Genomic DNA, 6,415 nt, shown 5'->3' on the forward strand with positions numbered 1-6,415 from the left:
AGCCACACTGGCCAGCCTTATGATAAGTACATGAGAACATGTCGGTCGGACGAGGAACTGGTCGAGTCCGCCATCATGGTCGCTCGTCGGCTGATGGAAATCCATAAGAAAAACATTGTCCATAATGACGTCAAGGTCGAGAATGTGACCGTGACGATGGGTGAGAAGCCAGAGTTTCACATCATCGACTTCGGCTTGAGCGTTAAGAAGGGAAGCTGCGTTGAGTACAATGTTCCTGACCTGTGGTTGGCCCCTGAGGTCAGGGAGCGCAAGCCGGTCTCCCCAGCCAGTGACGTCTTCTCTTTTGGGCATCTAATGAGGCACGTGTCCATCCTGGTCAGGAAGCAGGGTGTGCGGGAAAGCCTCCAGGATCTTTACCAAACAGCGACCCACAGCGACCCCTCAGAGAGACCAGCTCTGCCACTTATTATTGGTGAGCTGAAGAAGGTGATGAGGTCAGTCCGCCGGAGGCGTACCAGAGGAGGGGGCCAACGGAACCAGAGGAAGGGCAGGAAATGAGGTGCCCTTCCTCAACTATCTACCTCACAATAACAACTTTGTTTTAGAGGAAATTATTATTTTTACATATCTTAAAACGGGATAGACGTTTATTTTAAAGGAAATTAAGATATTTATTTAAAACGGGAAAAAATTATGGAACTCGACATGCAACCACCTCCTCGTGGTGAGTTCTGGGTGATAAGAGATCAAACTTCTCTTATCAGCTAAGAGTTGCATACAAACGTATTTCCTGATAAGTAAAAGACAACTGGATAATGTTCTTATGATCTTAAATGTTCTTAGAGTTTGGCTAGTGTTATCTTGGAGGTCTTCTATCCCCTACAGTTCGGGCTGGGCCCAGATTGTATCATGGACAACGATAGATAATCTTAGCCTTGCCATCAAGGCCCATTTTCAGTCGTCCATCATAAATTTGCATGTTATTCTAATATCATTAGTAGTTTGAACCTTATAAAAGACTGACTTGGTCCAGTTGTATGTTTTCATACAAGAACAAATTGAAGTGTCCCAAGCATTTTGAAATGGCATTTGTACTACTTAACTCTCGATGTTAGTGAAAACATGTGAGATAACCACGACTGAGCAGCTTTCCTGTGTGCTGTGAATTTATTACCTTCCTTTTTCCTCTCTCTCTCTCTCTCTCTCTCTCTCTCTCTCTCTCTCTCTCTCTCTCTCTCTCTCTCTCTCTCTCTCTCTCTCTCTCTCTCTCATCAAAATATTCGAAATTATGAAATTCAATGTAGCCAAACTTCTGAATTACTTGTTTGTCTTGTAAAGTTGATCGTAGGTTTTTTTTGATATATATATATATATATATATATATATATATATATATATATATATATATATATATATATATATATATATATATATATATATTCTATTTATTCATTTTGCTTTGTCGCTGTCTCCCGCGTTAGCGAGGTAGCGCAAGGAAACAGACGAAAGAATGGCCCAACCCACCCACATACACATGTGTATACATAAACGTCCACACACAGTACATATACATATCTACACATCTCAATGTATACATATATACACACACACAGACATATACATATATACCCATGTACATAATTCATACTGTCTGCCTTCATTCATTCCCATCGCCACTCCGCCACACATGGTATAACAACACCCTCCCCCCTCATGTGTGCGAGGTAGCGCTAGAAAAAGACAACAAAGGCCCCATTCGTTCACACTCAGTCTCTAGCTGTCATGTAATAATGCACATAAATACATATATATATATATATATATATATATATATATATATATATATATATATATATATATATATATATATATATATATATATATATATATATATATATATATATATATATATATATATATATATATATTGGGGAGTAAATATATAAAACCATTTTGGTGTCTCAGATTTTGGACATGAATCAAGGTATATTTACGCCACTGACTAAGATTATGACCTTCATTTCCTTCCAGTAGATACAGGTTTTCAGATAATGCAATTATCAATAAATGGACCACTCACGAGCTTAGGTAGTTCTAAGTGGAGCTTAAAATGTTGTGCTTCTACACAATGACAACAAATATGGATCACTCCCAATTGGTGGTTCAACTATGATGAGTGAACAGCAGGACACAATCGTCCTGGTCTTACACAAGATATCATACCACCATGACCAATGGTTAATGTGTGTGGATCTTAAGATGGTGACTTTTCTCCTGGGTCAGCAGAGTGGGTACAACAAGTAGCCCAGCTTTATCTGTCTCTGGGATAGTAGAGCTGAGGATGAGCACTGGCTGAGAAAACAATGGTCTCTGAGAGAAAACATGTTGGTTGGAGACAAGAATGTAATGGCAGAACCCTTGGTTGACAGAGATAAGATCATTGTACCACCACTGCACATCAAACTAGGTTTAATGAAACAGTTTGTGAAGGTTTGGAACAAAGAAGGACACTCTGCTTTGACTACAAAGGCAGAAAATGTCCAGCGCTGATCATGGAGAAGGTGAAGGCAGGTATTGTCGACGGGTCACAAACCATGGAACTCATGAAAGACCCACATTTCCAAGATTCAATGACCAATGTTGAGGCAGAGGCATGGTCTTCGTTCACTGTGGTTGTAAGGAATTGTCTTGGTCACCATAAAGCAGATAACTACCCTGAACTAGTGGAGAACCTGCCATCTTCTTTCCCTCAACTTGGCTGTAAAATGTCATCATCATGATGATGTAATCATAAATAAACCAATGCTACTTGTACGAAGCCATTTCTCTTGATGCCACAATAATGATGGTAGAGGAGGAGGAGGAGGCTTGTATGTTGTGACACAGTAATTATCTCCATCACCAGAGAACAACGGAGGAGGAGGAAGCCATATTTACAATCAGCCAGCCACCAAACCTGACCTGACCTGACCTGATCATCAACGCAAGACTACCACCACCACATCATGATGACGTCACCAAGTGTTGACCTCATCACTGATGACATCATGATGACGTCACCAAGTGTCATGTGTTGACGTCATCACTGATGACATGATGATGATGATGATGACGTCACCAAGTGTCTTGTGGTGGTGTTGACGTCATCATCAGTGATGACATGGTGATGATAACGTCATGATGTGTTGACGTCATCATCAGTGATGACATGATGATGATGATGATGACCTCAGCAAGGTGATGTGGTGGTGTCATCATCAGTGATGTGGCAAGTGTGGAGGATTCATGTTCACGTCAGGGAGGGGATGTTGCCCAGTGGGGCTCAAACTACCACACCTTAACACCCCGACTTGTGGATGGGGCACTTGTGGACCACCACCACGTCAAATGGCTCAGGGTTGTGGCTGGCCCAACCTGACCTGCTGCTGTACGGGGCGTCAGTACACAACGTTTTCTCATCACAGAAAACGACCAGCTGCCAGAAGGAGAGCAGCTGGTCGACACCAGCTGTACCATCTTCCTCTGCTACATATTATGTGGCTCACACTAGTGGCTGGCTGGCTGGCTGGCTGGCTGGCTGGCTGGGTGGCTGGCTGGGTGGCTGGGTGGCTGGCTGGCTGGCTGGGTGGGTGTGTGGGTGGGTGTGAGTGCAGGTGTGCCATGTTCTGTGGGTGGCTGGGTGGCTGGCTGGGTGGCTGGGTGGCTGGCTGGGTGGCTGTTAGTTATGTGGGTGGCTGGCTGGGTGGCTGGGTGGGTGTGAGTGCAGGTGTCCCATGTTCTGTGGGTGGGTGTGAGTGCAGGTGTCCCATGTTCTGTGGGTGGTGGGTGTGAGTGCAGGTGTGCCATGTTCTGTGGGTGGGTGTGAGTGCAGGTGTGCCATGTTCTGTGGGTGGTGGGTGTGAGTGCAGGTGTGCCATGTTCTGTGGGTGGTGGGTGTGAGTGCAGGTGTGCCATGTTCTGTGGGTGGTGGGTGTGAGTGCAGGTGTGCCATGTTCTGTGGGTGGGTGTGAGTGCAGGTGTGCCATGTTCTGTGGTGTGGGTGTGAGTGCAGGTGTCCCATGTTCTGTGGTGTGGGTGTGAGTGCAGGTGTGCCATGTTCTGTGGGTGGGTGTGAGTGCAGGTGTCCCATGTTCTGTGGGTGGTGGGTGTGAGTGCAGGTGTCCCATGTTCTGTGGTGTGGGTGTGAGTGCAGGTGTGCCCATGTTCTGTGGGTGGTGGGTGTGAGTGCAGGTGTGCCATGTTCTGTGGGTGGTGGGTGTGAGTGCAGGTGTGCCATGTTCTGTGGGTGGTGGGTGTGAGTGCAGGTGTGCCATGTTCTGTGGGTGGGTGTGAGTGCAGGTGTGCCATGTTCTGTGGGTGGTGGGTGTGAGTGCAGGTGTGCCATGTTCTGTGGGTGGTGGGTGTGAGTGCAGGTGTCCCATGTTCTGTGGGTGGGTGTGAGTGCAGGTGTGCCATGTTCTGTGGGTGGTGGGTGTGAGTGCAGGTGTCCCATGTTCTGTGGGTGGTGGGTGTGAGTGCAGGTGTCCCATGTTCTGTGGGTGGTGGGTGTGAGTGCAGGTGTGCCATGTTCTGTGGGTGGGTGTGAGTGCAGGTGTGCCATGTTCTGTGGGTGGTGGGTGTGAGTGCAGGTGTCCCATGTTCTGTGGGTGGTGGGTGTGAGTGCAGGTGTGCCATGTTCTGTGGGTGGGTGTGAGTGCAGGTGTGCCATGTTCTGTGGGTGGTGGGTGTGAGTGCAGGTGTCCCATGTTCTGTGGGTGGTGGGTGTGAGTGCAGGTGTGCCATGTTCTGTGGGTGGTGGGTGTGAGTGCAGGTGTCCCATGTTCTGTGGGTGGGTGTGAGTGCAGGTGTCCCATGTTCTGTGGTGGTGGGTGTGAGTGCAGGTGTGCCATGTTCTGTGGTGGGTGGTGTGAGTGCAGGTGTCCATGTTCTGTGGGTGGTGGGTGTGAGTGCAGGTGTCCCATGTTCTGTGGGTGGGTGTGAGTGCAGGTGTGCCATGTTCTGTGGCTGGGTGTGAGTGCAGGTGTCCCATGTTCTGTGTGTGGGTGTGAGTGCAGGTGTGCCATGTTCTGTGGGTGGGTGTGAGTGCAGGTGTGCCATGTTCTGTGGGTGGGTGTGAGTGCAGGTGTGCCATGTTCTGTGGGTGGTGGGTGTGAGTGCAGGTGTGCCATGTTCTGTGGGTGGTGGGTGTGAGTGCAGGTGTGCCATGTTCTGTGGGTGGTGGGTGTGAGTGCAGGTGTGCCATGTTCTGTGGGTGGTGGGTGTGAGTGCAGGTGTGCCATGTTCTGTGGGTGGTGGGTGTGAGTGCAGGTGTCCCATGTTCTATATCTTACGCCGCTAACTTGGTGTCCACAATATTTCTTGCCACAACCAATGTGTCTAATAGCCATTTTCTGGGTCATGTTTACACCATCATTAATGATCATCATCACTACACATACATGATGATATATTGACATTTGAAGTGTGAACAAGGTCAGGTACTCACGTGAGCATAAGACAACTTCTCTCACATTATTATATGAGTCGCCAACTCACCAATACAGCGGCCGCCATTAATGTCACCTAAAATAACGCCATCATTACTAATATTGTTGACTATATTTTGACCACCATCCAGGATGGTAGTGAACACTGGGTGGCTGATTGGAAATAAGATGAGTCATCACCTGCCACAACACTAACAATACTCCAGGTACAACAACACACCTGGTGACGTCAACCTCCTCCATGACGTCATCACTCCAGCCGGTACATTGCCTCAAGTAGTGACGTCATAGTCTGCAAAATGTTTTGGACAAATATCGCGGTATCTGGCAACTACCTCCTCCTCTCACGTCCCCAGGTCTTCTTTGTCTTTGCAGAGTTTCTCTTCATAAAAAGCAAATCATAAGTCCGTATTTTAAGTTTTATTCGTTTTATAGACATGAATACATTTGGCTGGCCGGCATTAGTTGTTAAATAACTTACTTCCTTTGATGAATTAAGGTGGATGTGCTAGCTGACGCTGCCGCCTGTGATGCCACATTGCTGACACTTTTATAACACCACATTACACTGCCCCGCTTATTCTAGATGCTTCCAAAAACACTAACAAAATGTTATGTTATTCTGGAGGGAATAAAATTATAGATAACTTACAAATTTGCTGTGACCAAGCTTGAGGTGAGTGGGTATTTGGAGTGAGAGAGTGGGCTGGAGGGGCTGGGGAAAAATGCCACATGTGCCACGATTAATATCAGTTGCTCACCTGTAATTGCTAAATAAAACAAAACATTGGTTCATAGTATCCTAGATTACTAAGCAACGTCACTACTATTCATAAAATGTTAAATTGTTTATGTTATGCAACGTCATGATGTGCGTAAATAGCTAACATTTCCAATATGGCGGCAACACCTACTTGCTGGCCACACATTACCCATCCCTCCCTCCTCCACTCCTCCCCATTTCTCTC

The sequence above is a fragment of the Panulirus ornatus genome, chromosome 70 (assembly GCF_036320965.1).
Source record: "Panulirus ornatus isolate Po-2019 chromosome 70, ASM3632096v1, whole genome shotgun sequence".
NCBI classification, from domain to species: domain Eukaryota; kingdom Metazoa; phylum Arthropoda; class Malacostraca; order Decapoda; family Palinuridae; genus Panulirus; species Panulirus ornatus.